We start from the raw sequence: 22,104 nt of genomic DNA, 5'->3' as shown, positions 1-22,104 counted from the left end.
CACTGAAACTGCTCTTTAGAAGGTCTCTGACAACTAACCTATTGCCTGTATCAATGCCTATTTGTCTTTACTTACTTTAATTAACGTCTCATTTAAAATAGTTAACCACTCTCTGGGGCATCTGGGAAGCACAGATGGTTAGGCATTGGACTCTTGGATTTCAGCTAAGGTTATAATTTCAGGGTCCTGAACTTGAGCCCCACATCAGGCTCTGCACTTGGCACCAAGTCTGCTTGAGATTCCCTCTCCCTCTGCCCCTCCCCCCAACTCACATGCTCCCTCTCTCTCTCAAAAACAAATAAATAGATCTTTTAAAAAAAATAAAGTATTTAACCCCTCTCTTCTTAAAAAAAAAAAAAAAAAAAAACATTTTTCTCTCCAATCAGTGGCAATACATTCTCCTGGTTTTCCTTATTTCTTAATGACTAATTTTTAGAATTTACTTTCCTGGATATTCCTCTTGTGATGGACCACTAAATGTTGGAATGACCCAGAACTTAGTCTTGACATCCTTCCATTTAATATGTACATTCATTTTTTTTAAGAAATGTCATCTAACTAAAGACTTTAAATGCCCTCTATATACTTTTAACACCCATATCCCTATATCTAGATCTGACTGTTCCTCTAAATTACAAAACTTTAAGTTACTAAATTACAAAAATTGTTCCTTTACGTACTTGGCATCTGAACTTAGGTGTCTACCTCAAATTCAAACACAGCTAAAACGAACCATTGTAATCCATACAACTGTTCTTTTTTTTTTTTTGAAATGTCTTATGTAGCTTAAGCCAAAGTATAATTGTCTTTCTTTATTCCAACCTTTCTTTCATCTCCCATAATGCCCAATTTACCATTACCAAGACCAACTGACTTTTTCCTCTAAATTAAAACTTAATATCTCCACATTTTTTGTCTATTTTCTGTATGACATTCTTTGGTCAAATCATTACCATCTCTTGGCCTATTTTGATTAGACTTTGTTGGTCAACTTTTGCTCCCTTCTGTAAATTATGCCATAAACAAAAGCCAAGATCATTTTGAAATTGTAAATTAGAAAATGTTTTTCTCTGCTTAAAATCTTCTAATACCATTTATCTGCAATTAGAATAAAATATGAACTCATATTTTGGACCACACAGGTCAATATGATAAGATGATGTCTCTCTTTTCCATATCATCTTAGGCCTTATTTCCTCCCTTTTGGCTCCTTTCCAATCAGAGCCATGCTGGCCTGTAGTCAGTTCTTAGATCACCCAATGCTTGTTCTTTCCTAGGGCCACTGAATTGGCTATGCCATCTGTTTTAGATGACCTTTCAATTTTGACCATTATCAGCTCTTAAAATCTTATAATATAATAACTGAATATTTCACCACCCTGTGTAAGGAAGTTATCTCAGTACTTTCTACTAAATCATGTTGTTTGTTTTCTACATTACACTCATTAATATATATGACGTTTTTCCAAATTTTTTTCCCTCTGATAAAATATAAGTTCTATTAGCTGATACCTTACCCGATCTATTTATTTTTCATATCCATTGCTTTAGAATGTGCCACACACATAATTACTTCAAATATTTGTTGCAGAAAAGAATAGAAAGAGGAAGAGAGGGGGACTGGCAGGCAGAAAAAAAAATGAAGGAAGAATATAGTTTATTCACTAAATTTTGTCTGCTGGAGTTAGTTGCAGTAAAAAGTTAATGGAAGGTGCTTATCATTGCAGATATTGAAATATACTTGATTTTACTGCCTTAAAATTTTTTCTTCTAAAATTACTTTAAAGATTAGCAAAGAGGGGAGGTGAACCATAAGAGACTATGGACTCTGAAAAACAACCTGAGGGTTTTGAAGGGTCAGGGGTGGGAGGTTGGGGGAACAGGTGGTGGGTGATGGGGAGGGCACGTTTTGCATGGAGCACTGGGTGTTGTGCAAAAAGAATGAATACTGTTACGCTGAAAAAATTAATAAAAAGGGAAAAAAAATGAAAAAAAAAAAAAAGGTTCCCCATAATTAAAAAAAAAAAAAAAGATTAGCAAAGAGGGACTATTTCTGGCAATGAAGACATTACTACATTGTGCGTATAAATGTTACTATGCTCAATGAAAGCATTGAGTTTAAAATACTTTTTAAGTTAAAGTATCTTGGTTGAATGTGATTTAAATGTCATATTTCTGAGGTAAGGGATGATATTATTTTTTTTCTTTTTGCTATTACACTGCCTTGCAAGTGAGTATGCTTAACAAATATTTGCTTAAAAACTAAATGACTATATAAACTCACACAATTTATCCAAAGTTCACTTGGTTTTTTTTGAGAAACTCACTGTAAAGTTTTGATCATTTTTCTGCTAACATGATAAATGAAGTTTCTCTTTCAGTATAGTGGAATGAATCCCTACTAGACTAAAAGTCATGTAGGTAGCAACTGTGAAGTCTGGATGTACACATATACATGTGTGCATGCACACACATACACACACACACACAATCCCTGCAATTTAACAGTTTTTGGTAGGGATTTAAAATTTAGAAGAAGGGAACAGCACCAGGTATTTCTTGTTAATATGGCTGCAGAATTAGGGAAAACTGCTTTTGCAGAAAGGCATAGGATAACTGATATTCCTTTTAAAATCCTGATAACTTGGCATTGGCACAAAGCTGAGGACAAACCCAGAGCAACAGCAGAAAATAAAGAGAAATCCTAGGATGAGGGAATTAGAGAAGGATAGCTCAAAAGTGTGTGTATGAACCCTAGCCCAATCTCTAGCTGAATCTTGAACCAGACATGTGGGAGCAGAATAAAATCAGCTCTCCACAGAGGCCATAAAATAACAGAACTGCAATTTGAGCAGAACCCCCCTGCAAACAAGACAGAGTTTGCAGTTTGAGACTAACCAAGTTAATTGTCTTCTGAAACAAAAAATGAAAACATACACATCTGCTGGAGGAATGTAACAGAATCCACCTTCTCAACACAATAACATTTAATAATGTCCACACAATAACATTTAATAATGTCTGGGATCCAATACTGAATTACTTAACATATGAATACAAAGAAATAAGAAAGTGTGGTTCATTTCAAGTGAAAGGATAATCAAAAAAAGCTAACCCTAGTTGACACAGATGTTGGAATTATCAAACTAGGGTTTAATAGAAGCTATTATAATTTCATTCCCTGACATATAAGAAGATATGTTTCTTATAAATTAAAAAGGGGGAAACCACAAAAGAGAAGTGATAAATATATATTAAGTATTAATATATAAATATATTAATAATATATAATATTAAATGATTAAATGTATATTAAAATAGTGAAAATTTTAGAAACAAAATAGAAGTTAAAATTGACTAGATTGTGGAATAGACATGACAGAGCAAAGAACAGTAAACTAGAAGGCAACCTAGTAGAAATTGTACAATCTTAAGGAGTGAGTAAAAATATAGAAAAAAATTTTTCAAGAGTTCAAGGCACTGTGGAGAAATATTTAAAGTTCAACACATGTATTCCTGAAATAAGGAGAGGAAGAATAGGGGAAAGAAATAGTCAAATAAATAATGAACCCAAACAGTTCCATTTGGGGAGAGAGCAGAAATTTTCATATGCATGAAAATTAGATAAACTCAAGAATAATATATACAAAGAAAACCACACTTAAATATATCATAGTAAAACTGATAGAAATAAAAAAGAGAAGAGTATCTTTAAAATATCCAGAGAAAAACAACATATTATATACAGTTAAACATCAACTGAAATCGCTGTGAATTTTCCATTGGAAAGAATGGGCACCAGAGTACAATGAGACAGAATACTTAAGGAGCTGATAGAAGAAAAAATAATAAAAAAATTTGCCAATCCAGAATTTTATATCTAGTGAAAATATTATTTAAGAAATAAGATATTTTTAGATAAAACTTAGAGGATTGGGGCGCCTTGGGGGCTCAGTGGGTTAAGCCTCTGCCTTCAGTCCAGGTCATGATCTCAGGGTCCTGAGATAGAGCCCCACATCAGGCTTTCTGCTCAGTAGGGAGCCTGCTTCCCCCTCTCTCTCTGCCTGCCTCTCTGCCTACTTGTGATCTCTCTCCCTCTGTCCAATAAATAAATAAAATCTTAAAAAAAAAAAAAAACAACTTAGAGGATTCATTGCAAGTATATCTGCACTGTAAGAAATGTGAACAGAAAATCTTTAGGCTAAAAGGAAAGAAAAAAATCTCCAGGAGAATGAAAGCATAGTTAAATGAGTAAATATATTTCTAAAACAACTTTTCTCTTTATTTTAAATTCTAATTACTATAAATGTTATATATATATATATATATATATATGCACACACACTGTTATATAACATATTATCATTGTATTGTATATATCTAAAACTTTCTTGTGACATTTATAATGAAGATAGATATAATACAAATGAAAACTATAGCAAAAGGAGAGGAGAAGTAAACAAGTTAAATGTTTCAATATTTCTGTTGAGGTGGTACAATATTCAAGCAAATCAGAATGTAAGAGTTAAAGATGCATACTGTAATATCTACAGCAACTATTAGAAAGAATGCAAACAGTTATATCTAAAAAGAAAAATTAAATACAATTCTGAAAAATATTTATTTATCTCAAGAGAAGGTAGAAAAAGGGCTGCAAATGAACAACAACAACAAAATACAGAGGACAACAGGGAAACTAATAATAAAAGTATAGACCAAAATTCAACCATACCAGTAATTGCACTGCATATGCTATGCAGCTGTGAGCCTGAGAAGGCTGGAGTGACTGTATTAATATGAGACAAAACAAACTTCAAGACAAAGAATAGTATCAGAGGTAAAAAGGGATACGTCATAATGATGAAGGGTCAGTTTATCCGAAAGACATAATAATCATAAATACCTATGAACTAAATAACAGTGCTTCAAAATACATGAAGTATAAAGGGACAGAACTAAAAGAAAAACAGACAATTCAACAACTATAGTAGATGATGTGAACACCTTTATTTCAGCAATTAATAGAAAAATCAGGTACAGACAGTAAGCACAAAAATGATTTAAACAGTATGAAACACCTTGTCCTCATTGGTGTTTATGGAACACTACACCTAAACAGCTGCAGTAAACACACTGTCTTCCAGCGTACATAGTACATTTGTTGAGATTAGCCATATGTCCATACTGGGCAGATAAATTTTCCTTTAAGACAATTAAATATTGGGAGTGAGAAGATTAATAGTATGAAGAACTGCACAAAAATTGACAACATGGATTTGAAACAAAATAAAAGGGTTTGGGAGTGAAGAGTGAGTAAAAAGAAAGCTGAACTTATTAACATGAATTCATCTAAGTCAGTTTTTGTCTGTTTCCCATGTTGAAAGAAGACCCTTAAAATAAGTACATTAAATACACAAAATAACTAGTCAGTAAAGCAAATATGTTTTCTTATGATCACTGACTTTATGAGGACATGGTATTTTTTTTTCCACACATTTAGAGGATATATTTTATTCACCTAAACTGTCCAGTGCTTTTTCCTTAAGTTACTCTCTAACATAGCACTATGAGACTTGAGTTATTTGGGATTTATTTGTCAAGTAGACACACATTCCAGCATCTTTCAAGGAGTAGAACAGCCACAAAGTTTAGACAGACTGACATTACTTGTCTGCACCTGCTATTTTTCTCCCTAAGTCTTCCCTTCTATTTGGAAGTTCTCACTTTGCTGTGTGGAAATCATAACAGAGGAACAAATATAAACCATGTCAGCCGAGAGGACAACTTAAAAAAAAAAATATTTTTTAATGAGAAGGCAATCAGAAAATGTTTGTGAAGTCTGTTTATAATCTTAATTAGAGCATTTGCTACCAAGAACATCATAACATGACTGATGAGGAGGGCTTTGAGATTAATAGCAACAAGTTTTCTACAGATTTCAGAATTCTGCTGCTGAGCAAGACATTCACAGGTACTTTGGAAAAGTGAAGGTGTAGTTGTGCCTCATTTTTTTTTTTCCATCAGCTCCACAGGTAATAGATAACTGCTTATGTCTGATCAAGACACATTGCATGTATTTATAATAGTAATTGGGTGGATGATCCCTTTGTGATAAATAAAGGCATCAGCCAATAACTGGATTAGTTTTCTTCAACTGCAGATAGGTGGATGAAAGACGGATGGCATAGATAGATAGATAGGTGATAGATGGATAGATAGATGATAGATAGGTAGCTATTATTAATAGAAAAAAAACACATATAATGATAGGCTTGTTCTCTCAGCTCCTTCTCACAAAGACTTTTACCAAGCCCTGACCCAAGATGTATTCCAGAGGAATTCCTGGGTTTGATTGCTCAAGGTATATGCAAGAGTGTGGCTGTCTGTGTAATTAAGGGAGGGAACAGGTAGAGTAAAACGTACTCTGATTTTGATTGCATTCTTTTCAGAGTTTTTTTTAAAGTAACTTCACAAGAGCCTCTGGTATAAAAGCATAATGTCTGTAGCAGACGTGGTGCAAACCCAGAAACCAAGACTCACACTGTGTGTCCTGGCATGTGTGTGTGCCACAGTGTATCAATTTTTATTTATTACCTTAAAAATCACCCTGAAACTAAATGATTTAAATAACAGTCTTTTTATTGTATTATAATTCTGTGGGTTAGCCATTTAGTCTGGGTCCAGCTGGGATTTTCTGGGATCATTTATGTGGCCACAGTCTACTGGCAGGCAGCTCAGTTATGGGGGCGGGGGTCAGGCTTAAGGAGACTCAGTTCTGCTTCATCCTCCACAAGCTAAACCAAGTTTCTTCACCTGACAATACCACGTTTCAAAAGGAGTAGAGAAGGGCTAGGAGGTTATTATGGCCTGAACTTGGAAGTGATATGTTACTTCTGCTGAATTTTACTTGTCTAAGCAAGTTACAAAACCATCCCAGACCTAACAAGTAGAGGACTACACACTCTCTCTGGAGAAGAGAAGTGGCAGATTCAAAATCAAAGGGCCACGTGTACATGAATAGAGTTTTTGAATTCTTTCTTGCAATTTACTACATATAGAAATTCTCATTTTCCACAACCTAGCTTGCCCTCAGATCTTCACAGAAAAATTCCTTCCCAAGTTCTCACAGAGGTCAATAGGAGAGAAAACTGCCAGCAGGAAAACATACAAAACAAACAGTTTAAAAACAAAAACAAAATATTCCCTAATATACTTCCTGTACTATTCAAATTTAACACTTAAATATGCTTTTAATTAAATTCTATTTATTTGGATAACAGTAATTGTAGGCTCAAAATCTCTTCTTCAGCCAAAGGATTCACACTCCAGACCTGTTCTGTATTTGTATTGTAAGTAAACATATTCCTGGCAAGGACCTTCCAAGTCACAGCTGATTTAAACTTTTCATCTTGTTTCTAGCTAGATGCTCCTCTTTTATTGTACTATTTCCTCTTTTCCATTAGGTTCACTCCATACCCCACTCTGATCAGTATCTCCTAACAACTAATAAGACAACTTGTTTTAAGGTTGGTGTATTTATGGCAACGAATTTTCAAATTCTTGTTCAACCATCTTGCAAGTATCATTCTTTGAGGCATAAGTAATCCACTGATATTATTTTATAGGATAACTACATATTTTTATTTTTATTTTATTTTACTTATTTTTGATAACTACATATTTTTATTAATTGGCAGTGAAAATTGTCAGTGCTCCTCCATTTGGATCCTCTTGGATCTCTTTAAGAGGTTTTTTTGTTTTGTTTTGTTTTGTTTTGTTTTTTACATTTTGTTTCTAACAGCCTGTACCTCTGACTCTTCCCAGAGTTATGTCCTTGAGAAAGAGAGGGAGCTTTTCTTATGCTCACAAAAGTGGAGAATGCCTGGAAGTCTAGATCCCTGAGGCAGTTCTTAGTGAATAACTTGATGGCTTGAAAACTCAGCCCCCTGACCTGGAGAAGCAATAACGCTGAGGTATTTGTTACACAACCCAATCCCCCTGTGGATAGAAGGAATCGTGTTCTACAGGACTTTGACTAAAACCATCCTCTTACTTGGCTTCCTTTGCTTTTTTTTTTTTTTTTTTAATTTTATCTTATTTCAGTGTTCCAGCATTCATTGCTTATGCACCATACCCAGTGCTCCATGCAATACGTGCCCTCCATAATACCCACCACCAGGTTCACACAACCCCCCACCCCTCCAAAACCCTTAGTTCATTTCTCAGAGTTCACAGTCTTTCATGGTTTGTTTCCCCCTCCAATTTCCTTTGCTTTTTTTGCTTGGCAACCCTCACTCCTTTATCTGTTTCTCCTGGGAACATATTCCCTAAGAGATCACTCTGCACTGACCTCAAGTTTCTGAGTGTGGCTTAAGGCAATGAGCCAATGAGCCAAAGATATACCTTTTTTTTTTTTTTAAATTAGAAAAAATTTACTCTCTTCAACTTCATTGTCACTTTCCTGGCTATACTAGCTTGGTAATACCTAGTGTTAACCTCTATTACATCCTTTCCATACTGGTGTATTGAGTTGAATTTTAGAATCTGTGCAGAGCAAAATGTACTCTTTTTTTTTAAATATGATGATAAAGAGCCTTTACTTAATACTCAAAACTACTTGAGAGTTACTGCCAGCATAGCACAGAAATTTTGTTATACCATATAAACGATCCATTAAATTATGCATTACATTAGCGCACAGAAAGGGAAGCAAAATAACCTATAGGATTATTTGAGATTCATGAAACAATCCTTCGACCCAAAATATTTAATTCAAACTCAGAATTTCCATTCAGTCTGCCCTTCCTTGGTCATCATAGGAAATTCAACCATGCTTCTTACAGAACCCAAAAAAAGATTTCCTTTACACACATTCATTTCATAAACATTTGGTACTTATTATGTGCAAGGCACAGATATAAGTTGGCCAAAATAAGCTCCAACAGTGCTTAGGCAGTCCAATAATAGGAACCCAGAACGTTTCTGGACAATTGCCAATATGTGGTCAAACACAATTAGATCAATCACAAATAGATATTTCTAGTTTACTATTAGTTCCATCAGTTTCTTGACTGGTCACTAAAGTAAAAGTATTGATTGAGGCCTTAGTTAGTGCTGAGTACTATGAAAACATTTCAAGTTTTGGAGAGAAAAAGGCAATCAGGCTTTGTGCTAAAATAAGCAATTAATTTAACTGATAAATTAATAATATATGAAACAATAATAAACAATCCAAAGAGCATTCTGCCAAGCCTTTGAACTGTTTTGTATTGATGATAAAAGTAAAGAGTGGGGAGGGGGGAAGGCAATGAGGACCAAATTAAGGAAGTGTTTATGGAGAATTAGCAAAGACTATATAGTATCGAAGGTGGCCAAGACCACTCTCGGGCATGATGACTCTCTAGAAGGACTTCGATAACTCAAAAAGCTGTTATACGTATGGCTAGGTAAAATCCAGGAGAAACCAGGCGCAAACTTCCACATGTCCACAGTCAGGGGGAGTCTATTTAGTTTTCCCAGCAAAAACGTGTGACAACATGTGTGGAATGTTGCCAGTTAGGGAGGCTAACCCATGCTTTAGTGTCCAGGGGCTCTATTGGGGTTCAGTCATTATGGACATATGCCTCCCAGGTGACTGATCTCAGACTCCAGTTCCCCTCACTTCTGGAAGAAAAACAAGTATTTACCAGACATCACATTGTCAGGATTAACTTACATGGTTAAACTGGTCTGCACAGCCTGACACCTACAGCATGCAAAGCCAATCTCATTATCAGGGAGAATATTCCACTCCTTCAGAGGTTAGTTACCTCCCAGGTGTTGGTCTAGGGTCAGTCTTACAGGCAGGACTTTCTGTGGAATGTCCAGGGTTTGAGCAATTCAATCCTGCTGAGTGAACCGTTGCTGCCAAAGTAGCTTGGAAAGAAAAGCTCACAAGTCAAAATGCAATTTCAATTTAAAATATTTACTTCAACTTCTAAGTTACTAGGTACCCTGCTATCAAGCACATATCCAGCAGGACTCTCCATTTCCTGAAAAAGAATAAATGTATTATTATTGCAGAAATAAGTTATAGGGTTAGATAGTTGTGTGTTAAGGGTAGGGATGAGGTTGGGAAAATTGGTGCTGTTTTTCTTATTTGTTTGTAATAGAACTTCTTCATGACTTCGAGCTGTTTCATTATATCACTTCTATCTTACTTACCCTATCTCATCAAATCTTGTTTTCAATATTTAGTGCTTTTTGGAGGATGGAATATTTGTGCTTAGTAAGATGACATGTTGTAAGTGATGAAAAGCCAAAGTGTGGGGTACATGAAACAAGCTTGTTTGGCTTCGAAATGTGCCAGTCTCAGCTAAATCCTAAACTTATCTTTATTTTCTGGTCTTCAAAGATGTACTACGAATGCCATTTGATAAAGAAAAGACAGTCTAATTCTAGAGGGAGGAATAGAGTAGAAAGGCCCTCGTGTCATTTGGGAATATGCATATTGTACAAATTAATATATTAGAAATGGATCCTGGGGGTGCCTGGGTGGCTCAGTCCTTAAGCGTCTGCCTTTGGCTCAGGTCATGATCCCCAGGTCCTGGGATCCAGCCCCCCATCAGGCTCCCTGCTCAGAAGGAAGCCTGCTTTTCCCTCTGCCTGTGTTCCCTCTCTCGCTGTGTCTCTTTCTGTCAAATAAATAAATAATTTTTTTTAAAAAATGGATCCTGAATTAATCAGTGAGATTTGAAAAGAAAAAACAATTAAGTATAATAGTTTTCAGGGTGGGGCACCTGGATGGTTCAGTCAGTTAAGAAGGGTCTGTCTTCAGCTCAGGTCATGATCCCAGTATCCTGGGATCAAACCCCCTGTAGGGCTCTCTACTCAGCAGGGGTTCTCTCTCTTCCCCTCTCCCTGCTTGTGCTCTCTCTCTCTCTCTTTCTCAAATAAATAAATAAAATCTTAAAAAATAAAAGAGTTTTCAGGGTCATATTTAGGTTACTATAACTCAGTGAACAATAAATAATGAAAATGTGTTAACCGTTTCTCATGCATTTTTTTAAAGATTTTATTTATTTGAGAGAGAGAGAGCATGGGGGGGATGGCAGCGCAGAAGGAGAGGGAGAAGCAGACTCCGCTGAGCAAGGAGCCAGAGGTGGGACTCCATCCTAGGACCCTGGGATCATGACATAAGTGGAAGGCAGAAGCTTAACTGATTGAGTCTCCCCGGCACCCTTTGTATGCATTTTATAAAAACAAAAATCAGTGTAAGTTGGCCCAACATTTGAGAAAGTAGTTTGTCTCCCAGTATGAAACAATAACCACACCTACTTAGTTGAGAAAGTACAGAATGGCATACGATAAGAGATTTCATTTATTAAATTAATTTTCATTGTACTACTCACATTTATGCGTTATGCACAAATTTATGCATATTTAAAGTACATGTATGTTGCAAATATATCCATTATTTAGTAGATACGTGTTTCAACATGTATTTGGAGCCAAGTGAACAGGCAGCTTTATTTCCACAGCCTCTCTGGGGTCTAAAAATCAAGGCATAGAACTACTGACCTTGTCTAATCTATATAAAATACACTATTCACCTGTCATTTTGTAAACTTCAGTAGATCACTATTCCCTACTGTATCTTTTCTTTAATAAACTAAGTTCTTCACTGCCTTGTAAACATGCAATATCTAATACTGATTTTGTGGCTTATGTTATGATTGACTTCCATCTAGTATTTGTTCTCCATAAGCTGTTAAGTTCAAATATTAGCTAACAGTCAGAATGCAAGTCAAGACCTAGCACCTTCAGGTTATCCTACAGGATAGTCCTTTTCCTTTGATATTTCTTTAGTGTGAATTTTTTATACAGGCTAGAGTTTATACTATGGGACTTAGCAATTAACCTTGCTATCTTTCCTTTTTAATCATTCACTATTGTTTCACATGTTAGTCTTCTCTAAAAATCTAGAGCATATATTTCAAGGTCTCTAACTCTAACTTTCATTCGTGTTGTCTCTCCTCCTTTAATAACCAATTTTACTCCCAGTGCAGAGCATTACTGCTTATCATATCACTATCTATGAGGACATTCTTAGTGGCTATGATTTTGATAAGTATGGAGTTTTCTTGATTCTCCCACATATCCTCCTGTCATAAATTCGCTTCTTTCGGAGTCTACTGTTCCTAGAGAAATTGCACTTAGTTCACCCTCTCCAATGGTAATTCTCTTCTCAGTCATTGATGATGTATCTTGTCTTTATTTTCCATTTAGAATTAGATTTTGTTGAATTTAGTAATTCTGGATCTTTTTACATACAAATTTCATTTCACTAATTGTATTACGGTAAAGCACAAGGTCAAAGAGGTTTGTTTGTTTTTTTTGTTTGTTTGTTTTTGTTTTTTGGTTTTTTTTTTTGATGCTTTTAAGTATTACCTGTAGCAACTAGCACAGTTCTGTAAGGAAAGAGTGCAGTAATTATGTAAGTTGACAGTGAGGCTGATGGACAGATCCGTAAGGCGCAGTGGTGAGTATTGCATATCATGGAATATCAGGTGAAATTCCACCTTTTTATTAATAATAAAAGTTAACATCATTATCTTTTATTTGTTTGCAATATTTTCTCAGGAATACTAATGTAAGAAGAAAGAAGAAAACTATTGCTGTAGATAACTTTTATTTTCCATATGATGGCATAAGAGCCCTTCAGACCTGGAAGTTGACCAGTTGTCTGGCAAATAATGACTCCTCCAGCCAGGAGTCTCTGCCTCGGGGACAGCTATGATGTGAAATCTCTGGTAAAGAGGAACTATGTTTGCTAGAATTGTCATGGTTCTTGGGTTTTTCTGTGTCTTTTTCACACACCAAGATGGTTTGTCAGTGCGTTGTGATTGTGTGTCAGGAGGCGTCTCATTACTGGTCTGCATGGAGACGAGAAGGAAGTGAGGGAGGCTGACATGGTTTGCATTAATTACATAGCTATCTGTTGTTCTTGCAACCACCCAAGCATATAATAACTTAAGTAGAGTTTCAGTGAGTTAGAAGCTTCAGCCTCGTGTAATGTTTTGGCAAGCTGATTCCCTATTATAGCACAGTCAGTACTTTTGTGTTAATCCTTGACAAAGAGCAATGGCAGCCACAGACCTTTGTTTTCTCCAGCTACCCAGTGCCAAGAGGCTATCACCAGTGTGCATGCACAAGAAAGGAAGTCACTGACTGTGCCCTTGGAGCCAGGGTTAACTCCTTTACTCATTCATATCTCAGGTACTAATTTATTCTTTTTTCCAATGAGAAATTTGATCCAAGAAGAAATATGTTACACTAGGTATGGTAAAGGGGTTTAATCGTTTTTGCAAAGTCTATTAATAAGAGTATTCAGAAGTAACCAAAACTTCAGGACGCCTGGGTGGCTCAGTGGGTTAAGCCACTGCCTTCTGCTCAGGTCATGATCCCAGGGTCTTGGGATCGAGCCTCACATCAGGCTCTCTGCTCAGCAGGGAGCCTGCTTCCCCCTCTCTCTCTGCCTGCCTCTTTGCCTACTTATGACATCTTCTGTCAAATAAATAAATAAAATCTTTTAAAAAAAAAAGTAACCAAAACTTCTTTCATAAAACATATATGCTGGGTGCTGAAAAATGACTGACTGATGGACGCTTGGAACTCAATGGCATAACATGGAAAATGAGTCTTTTCCACTCACAGAACAATGTTGGTACTCAAAGGGTTTAATGAAGGTGACAGCAAAGATTTTTCTCTCTCAAAAGAAATGTGTAAACAAATCTCTTTCAAGTTTTTGAAAGTTGACATCTACTCTCTTCCATTGGGGTAGAGCTTAAGTTATGACTGGGATGTAGAAATAAGAGAATTATACCTAGAGAGAGCAAAAGTCAACTTTGAAAAGGAAAATCTTGCTACATGGAGGGACTTAAGGAAGTAAGATTGAAATGGTATTCTAGCTCGACGTAATAACAACAGTGTACGGTATTTGTATAATCTCATTGTATCAGAGAACCTCAAAGTATTCATCAAATGAAAGTTAACACTGATTAATTAACCCACCTGGCCATCACCTCTCTGTGCTCTAAAAATTGAGCAGCAGTTTCTCCATGAGAGACATTCTTAATTGCATTTATTACACTAATTAAGCATTCCTTGTGCTTTAATGAAGTGCACAAATGTTGGGGCAATGCATCCATTTCTCCCAGAATAGAAAATTATCACCTCCAAGCTGAAAGCATAAACTTGAGATGTTTACTAGCACTTTGAAGAAGAGAGAATTGAGTAAAGTTCTGATGGGAGAAAGAAGAGATAGATTTGAGAAACCTAATATTTCAGACCCAAAGAAGTAATGAAAAATTTCAAATGTATACATCAATCAAGAAATACATATTAAGGGTTTATTATGTGCAGAGCACTGGGATGAAGAAAGTAAGGATGACAGATAAGAGGAGTCCACATTGAAGACCAAGTTTTGGGGAAGAAAATGCTAATTTCATTATTGCATTTCTGTCCCCAAACATATCCCAAAATTATATCAGGCCGCTCATAAGTTAATGTGATCAAATAAAACAAATGAAGAAATGAAGACCTCTGGGGGAAGAATGAGCTAATTTAAAAATATTTAAACCCTCTAGAGCCAGAAGGGAGAATATATGAAAAGCATGAAAGAGTTGGAATCAACATTTCTAAGTCTGGATGTTTTATGAGTGTTTAATTGAATTATCCTCTTACAGTTATATTGGGGCACATTTATCAAAATTTCAGCAATTACTGGTTATTGTGAGCCTAGCCAGTTATAATGTGCAAAAAAAATAGAGCTCTTTGGTCCTGAATTTTGCAGGAAATCAGAGAATTAGAGCACCTTGTTCAACTAAGATGTTGTAGTTAGAGTCACAGACCTCACTTTAACTTTGGGAAGCTTTGCCACAGTAACCAACCTGGGCTCCCTATAGACCCCATAGGGGTATTAACTACCCCATAGATCAGCAGCATAAAAACTTCTCCATAGCTTGTCAGAAATACAAATCTAAGGCCCTTGCCAAGACCTACTTCATCAATATCTGCATTTTTAACAAGATTCACAGGTGATTTCCACACTAGTGACTACACTCCACAACCATCACTTACTCTTCTCCAGGGGAGATGGAATCAGTGTCTGCATTGAGAATGTAGGAGAAAAACCTGGGAATGCTTGGCTTGACCCTTCTGGATTCCCCTTTCATCCTTCTACTTATGGAAAGGGTACTTTTGGTCTGTATTTCACCATGATGCCAACATCTTGAGGCAGGCTTCTGCTGAGCAGATCTGTAATTAATTACCTGTGTCTGCACTGGACAGGGTAAGTAAAGTACTAAAACAACTTAGAAAACCAATGTGGCCACACATCTAACCCTAGTATTCCAATTGACTTTGTGAAATAATGTTGGTAGTTTCATTTTAGATGTCCAATTGTTAGAGAACAATAGTAACTTCTAGCACAAATAGTTGCAGAATGCAGTTGTGTGTGTGTGTGTGTGTGTGTGTGTGTGTGTGTGTGTGTGTGTTTCTTTGCAATGTCTCTTATCTCACCCCTCCCGTACAATTCTGTTCTCACTATTTTGGCTCACAGAACTTCATGTTATGGGATATTTCCACTTCCCTCCTCCAGTGTCCTCCCTCTCTAATTTCTCATTATCAATACCATCATAATTTTCTTTATGAAATGTGGAACTTAGTTGGCATTTTGGTTTCAATTACTTTTTTTCTGCTTATAGCAGACATTCTGTTTCAACTTGCCTTTCACAAAGTGACTTGATCCAGCTTACTTCCTCACATCTTCCTCCATCATAGTGCCAAATGTGCTCTATTTTCTAGATACATAGAACTTTTTTGTGTCCCCCACTCCCAGTACAATAGGAAAAACATTCAAGCCCTATACCTTTGCTTTTGTTCTAATGATCTGCACCATGTTCTTTATCATTAAGATTTAGCTCAAAACTCACATCTAGCTCCCTGGTTGGCCTGTTCCTCCTCAGTATGTTTAGGCTCGGCCCTTGGCACATTGTTTGTTCCTAATACTTAATAAAATTATGTTCCCTGGTCTTCTCATAGAGGTACTTAATCATGCACCTAGGATGTGAGACTCACCGTGATAAGTTGTATGAATTTTTTCGGTTTTACTTCACAAGGGTCTCACCGATGAATGAATGGAAGGATGGATATATGAATGAATGAGTGTATAACTGAATGAATGCAATAGCCTTCACATATCTTTTTTTTCCTCTTAAACCAACAGAATGCACTGTTAGCGTGTTTCTGTGTAGGCAGGTATAAACAAATACCGGTCCCTCATTTCACAAGCTGATTGTGCAATGATCAGGACACAGACCACTGTGAGACTCAAGTAGGTGTCTTCCCACAACCCACCGCAGGAGGAGCCATTCACATTTTTGCGGTTCCTCTTCATTGAGCAGACGTTTCAAAGGAGAGGGTATTTAAAACTAGCTGGTTATAATTTACATTGTATTAGTCTAAATAAAAACATATGCATTATCAAAAGTAAATTAAATGATCATCAATGTAATTAGCTCTTTTGTTGTTATCACTGGGGTAATGGTTTCAATCATATCAGTGGAAATTAGCAAAACCTTAATTTGTACAGAAATCAGCATATTCATTTTGCCCATCATGTGTGCATATCTTTAAATTAATGGCATTTAAATAGAAACTGATGCAATGGGGTTGGGTTTTTGCTTCAGATTTAGACACCATAGAATGTAGGACCATGATCCTCTTTATTCACAGGGTAAAGAGACTGAGAGCCAAAAAATGGTTGGTCTATCATTCTTGAGCACTGACATGCTTCAAGAGATTAAGACTTTGTCTTTACGATATACACACACATGGAAAAGTAAGAAAGGACATTTATGTGGTATTCATTAATGAAGACCAGAAGCATGTTAGTGTGGACTTACTTAGAGAGAAGTCAGGTATTTTCTGGAGGAATAATAATGAATGAGATTAGACAGTTGAGGGTCTGACTCTGGAATTTTGGTTCAACACATGAGGAGTGATTTAATTAGTGGAGAAATGATTTTACACATCCCTTTTTGTCTTTCTCAAATACGGTCTTCCTTCATATTGTCTCTTTCTTTTACTATCAAGCACATGTTTCAAACTCCACCTCCTTTTAGACCTTCCTATTGTCAACCTCTCGTTAAATTTGTCCTCTCCTCCAATTTTGTGGTACACAGAATCTGGAAAAAACAGACAGCTTTCATGCTGATTGAAAAAGTATTTACTGATCAATCATTATGAGCAAGGTATTTTGAAAGAACTATAGAAACTACTACTCTGTACTGTGAAACAATATTTTCTAACTGATGTATGTGCAACATTGGTCTTCTAACTTCCTTTTAAAAAGGATATCTTTTCTATTGCCACAACACCTAACCGGGAAGAGTCCAGTTGGAAATCTGATTGATTAATTCTGTCTGCCCTGTCTATAGCCTCTTAAATACTGGTGGTACTTCCATGCTTCTCACCATGGAGGCCAATTAAATGTCAGTGATAAATTACACCTCCTCTTGATTTTTTTTCCAGAAATAACCTTCCACTTAATCTCTTGACCTCTGTTCTCTACTCAGGATTCCACTGTCCCTATGTTTTGACTTCATACTGAGCTTTTGACATCTGCTTCTTTTCTTTCTCAGTTTGATAAAAAATGTGCTCTTCCATTTCTTGCTTTACTGACTGCATTTTGTCCACTGGGTTCTTTGTGTCCTAAGACTTCTTACGAATATTCTTAGGAATATTTCCCTTTGTGAAACTTATAATTCCATTTGCTTGGTTAACTCTCACTGGTAATAATAATCACCAGTTCCTACATTTACAACCAGACAGAGAGATCCAGAGACATTAATGGAGGAATATAAAGGAATGGAAATACTTGTAAGTATTTGTAAATCTGAACTTTTCAGGAAGGAAAATATCAGCAAGAACCAGAATAAGTTATTTAGGGAATTCTAGGAAAAACAGTCTTACAGATAGTATATTTGTGTGAAGGACTTAGTAGTTAATATTAAAAATGTGATGGGAGCCAAGTTATAAAATCTTGGTCATTCTTTATATATCCTCCCAAGTTTTTGAATTATTTGGAATGTGGTTTGCTAATTTTTTCCCCATTTTTTAACTTTAGGAGGGTGAAGATAGCACTTGCCCTGATTCACTGTCTCACACTCCTTCCTTGTTTTTAGAACAGTAGTTAATAGCTACAATGCAATCAATATCGCTTTACCCTGTATAGCATCTCCCACACAGGCAATATTGCAAACTACGTTTTTTCTTTAAATAATACAGTAACCAAGTTAAATAATAAATAATAGCCCAGAGAGAGAGAAAAAAATGACTGTTGTGTACAAAGAAGGAAAAATTGGCCTTTCTATATGATTTGAAAGGAAGTTGGGTGTTTATGAGGTAGAGGTCCAGGAAGATCATATATCATGGGAATAACCACTCTCTGTTTTCAAGCTCTCTGGTATCACCCTAATGTTACAGAAGCAGTTTTGAAATGTCACCATGAGATGATGAGCTTTTTAGGGAATTTGCCAATAAAGCAACATAGTATTATGTCATGGTAAAACACATGGGCCTCAATTCTAATTCTAAAATTTGCATATAGAGTATAATTTTGTGAATGACATCAACTTTTTTAAATAAGTATCAGATTGCGTAGAAGGCTCTCATATGGCAAAATACATTAAGGACCAAACAAAGGATCTGATAGATATGCTTAATATACAGAACAGAAAATCAGTATCAATATTGTTCTGAACAATACATATTGTGGAAAATCATGGTCAACATTCTTACCTGCTTAGGATGTTCTGTTAGCCTACTATATCTGCCAATACAATTTTTGTTGTACAAACTATACTCATTTGGGGGGATGCAGTTCATCTGTAGCATCCCCTGAGATGAAGCTCTCTACAAGTGGTAATTGTTTTCTCACACCTAGTGCCCCAGAACTAGTGTCCCATCCCCACTCACATTACTCCCTTGGAGGACCATCTCTATTGAGCTTTGTACAATTGCTATTCCTTTGCTGTTACTTTCCTGTTGGAGGTTCGTCCCCAAACTCCACAAAATGTTTCATGCATAGTGACTGTTTCATAAATCTTCATCTATTGAAAAATCAGCCAGAGACATTATAGAGTTCAAATCCAGTAAGTGAAGAGGATATGAATCTCTAAGAATGTGAGCACGATTTGTGACCATAAGATTATAAATTGTTAAAGGCAATATGCTGGTCAAAGGATGTTGAGTGACTGTTGAATATACTCACGGAGGGTGAATTTTCATCTGTATCATGGTTGGCTGGGCAAAAAGCTAATGTATAATTTCTAAGTCTGACTTCTGGATTTATCAAAGAATTAGTCAAAGAACCAAGCCTTTCAAAATTGTTTCTTATAATCTGTGAAACACTTAAGATGTAGGTAGAATGCATGGTTTTCTTCTGTCTTTACCCAAGACACACTGCCTGGAGTATTTAATCACACTCATATTGTCTTTTCCATTCAGATTGGAGTCTAAAAGAGAAAAGGAAAAAAAGAAAAGTTTAACATTCATAATTCCCCAGCTGCAAATGTAGATCCTGATGGATAATGCTCAGTTCAAGGTAAATACAATGTAACCAGTAAACTTGAATACTCAGTTTTGGACTGCCCTGTAGGAGCAACATATACAATATTCACCTCAATTGTATGCTTATTCTGGAGCAATGTAGTTGAAAAAATGTACAATTTATTTTTGTCTAGTGCATTGATGCTTACATTTGTTTTCATTTCAAAGAAAGGATGGAATTTTCCACACTCAATTGTAAGCTCCTGGAGATCAAGACTATGCCACATTTAACTTGTATTTCCAGGAACTAGGACAAGGAACATTCCATAGTAGGCCCGCACTATGTTGAATGAATGAATGAACGAGTGAGTAAATGAAGCATGTCACTCTAGATCTCAACTGACTGTTTTCTTCTTCAAGGAATGCTGGAGCAGAAAAGAGAAAAGGGCCTACAACATCTATTCATTCTTCCCCATTAGCACCATTGTTTCCTTTCTTCCTATTATGCCATCTTTGGGTAAGTGAGAAGAAGGCTGCTTGCAAAATGTGGAGGAGCAATCTATTTCTAGGTCATCAGGGAGTGACATGCACATAGCAAACAACCAGGCAGTCAGTACCTAAAGGCTACATTGGAATGTGACCCACTAAGAGCTCTAAGCATTCAGAAAAGGGAAACCTCATGCAGGTTGAAAAGCAGTAGAAGGGATCAACTCCACTGCTGCTTCCTTTTGAGCTCTATGACCTTGTTTACTAATGGAACCATTTCAATCTCCTTTTTCTCATCCATGAAAACAATAAGACAATACTTGCTGGGCTAAACTTCCAAGGTTGAGTGAGGATCACTGAGTTAGCTTGTGTTAAAGCACTTTGAAAATCATAAGCACTAGCAGGGATGTAAATGATTATTACTAGTTGAGGAGGTTTCAAGGAGGGTCAATAGTGTTTGAATATGCAGAAAGAAGGCAGGCATGTATTGTAAGCACAAGGGAGAAACCTGGAAAAAATGTCTGGAGGTATTAAATAAATCTGCAGGTATGCAGAATTTAAGAGAGGGACATCTTAATTGGTGCTTAGGTGAAGGATGTTGTAGGAAGAGTGAAAATTATGAGGGCTCTTACTTCTTTTTTTTTTTTTTTAATACCCATCTCCTCCCCCAGCTTCTCCACTTCAAATCTAGCAACCTAGTCAGATATACTGAAGGCCAGTGTCTGTCCTGCTGGTTAAAACATGGGCTCACTATTACTTAGTAAGGCAATTGCTCTGAATCCTTTATCAGTGCTGGTTATTCAACCCAGCTCTATTCAGAAAAAGAAATGCAGAAGAGAAACAGTGGATTTTCCATCCTTGAATAGGTGTTTTGTCAAAGGCCCAAACCTATGGCAGCACAGTTGTAATGATTTTCCAAATCCACTCTGGGCATTTCCATTAGTATTCATTTTCCTCTCATACACATGGCTACCAATTCAAATAGAAAGTTGAAAATGTCTCCCCAAACAGGAAAAATTCTGCCTGAAGCCTGCATATACAACCTTTCATAATTTATTTTAGAATAAAGGAAGAAAAGCTACAATGTTTCTATATATATTAACTTGCATGGAAGGGGGATTTCTCTGTGACACAATGACCACTAGTATTTTCTGAAGGAAATTTAGTTTGCTATTAATACAAGAGACCAGAAAGAGGAGTGTGTGGCCATGTATATCTGTAAGTGGGGGGTGGGGGTGTGGGGTCAAATATGGGAGGAAAATAAAAAGCAGAAAACAGTTGCTAAAATCTAGTGACTTTTAGAAAGTAGAGAAAATACTCCTGAATCAAAGATTGTGTACTTGAGATTTGCTGCAAACCCTCCGACAGGCATAGAAGGAGGTAGGAATTTAGCAAATAAACAAGGCAGTTTAGCCACAGAAGAAATGCCACGGGAATGTTAAGAAGATATCTAGTTGAGATCTTGGGTCAATCATTAAATCTCTCTGATCTTCAGTTTCCTTATCTATGAAATCATTATAGTATAGCCTCTCTTGCTTATTGTAAAAGGTTATTTTGAAGCTCAAGTGAGATCTTACATTATAAATCTATAATTTCATAACAGAGATTCAGTTCAGTCCTTAAATACTGTTATTTATGGGTATGTCATCATTTGCAAAAATCCCATTCACAACAACTTCATAGAAACCTGGTCCTTAGGGGTGGGAGGTTGGGGGAACAGGTGGTGGGTAATGGGGAGGGCACGTTTTGCATGGAGCACTGGGTGTTGTGCAAAAAGAATGAATACTGTTACGCTGAAAAAATAAATAAAATGGAAAAAAAAAAAAAAAAAAAGAAACCTGGTCCTTGAAGGTTAGAATATCAGAGGAGCGGTTTGATAAAGGTTTCAGCAGCTCTTAGGTCGTTGGGGTTGCAAGCCTCCAAGACGGCCTTGTGTAGCCCCTGTTTCATAGTATTCCCACCCTTAGGTAATGCCATCCCACACTTGGCTAGGGTTGGTCTGTGTGACCAAGAAGTTACAGCTGA

Source organism: Meles meles, chromosome 12 (genome assembly GCF_922984935.1).
Source record: "Meles meles chromosome 12, mMelMel3.1 paternal haplotype, whole genome shotgun sequence".
Classification (NCBI taxonomy): domain Eukaryota; kingdom Metazoa; phylum Chordata; class Mammalia; order Carnivora; family Mustelidae; genus Meles; species Meles meles.
This window is presented reverse-complemented; position numbering follows the sequence as displayed.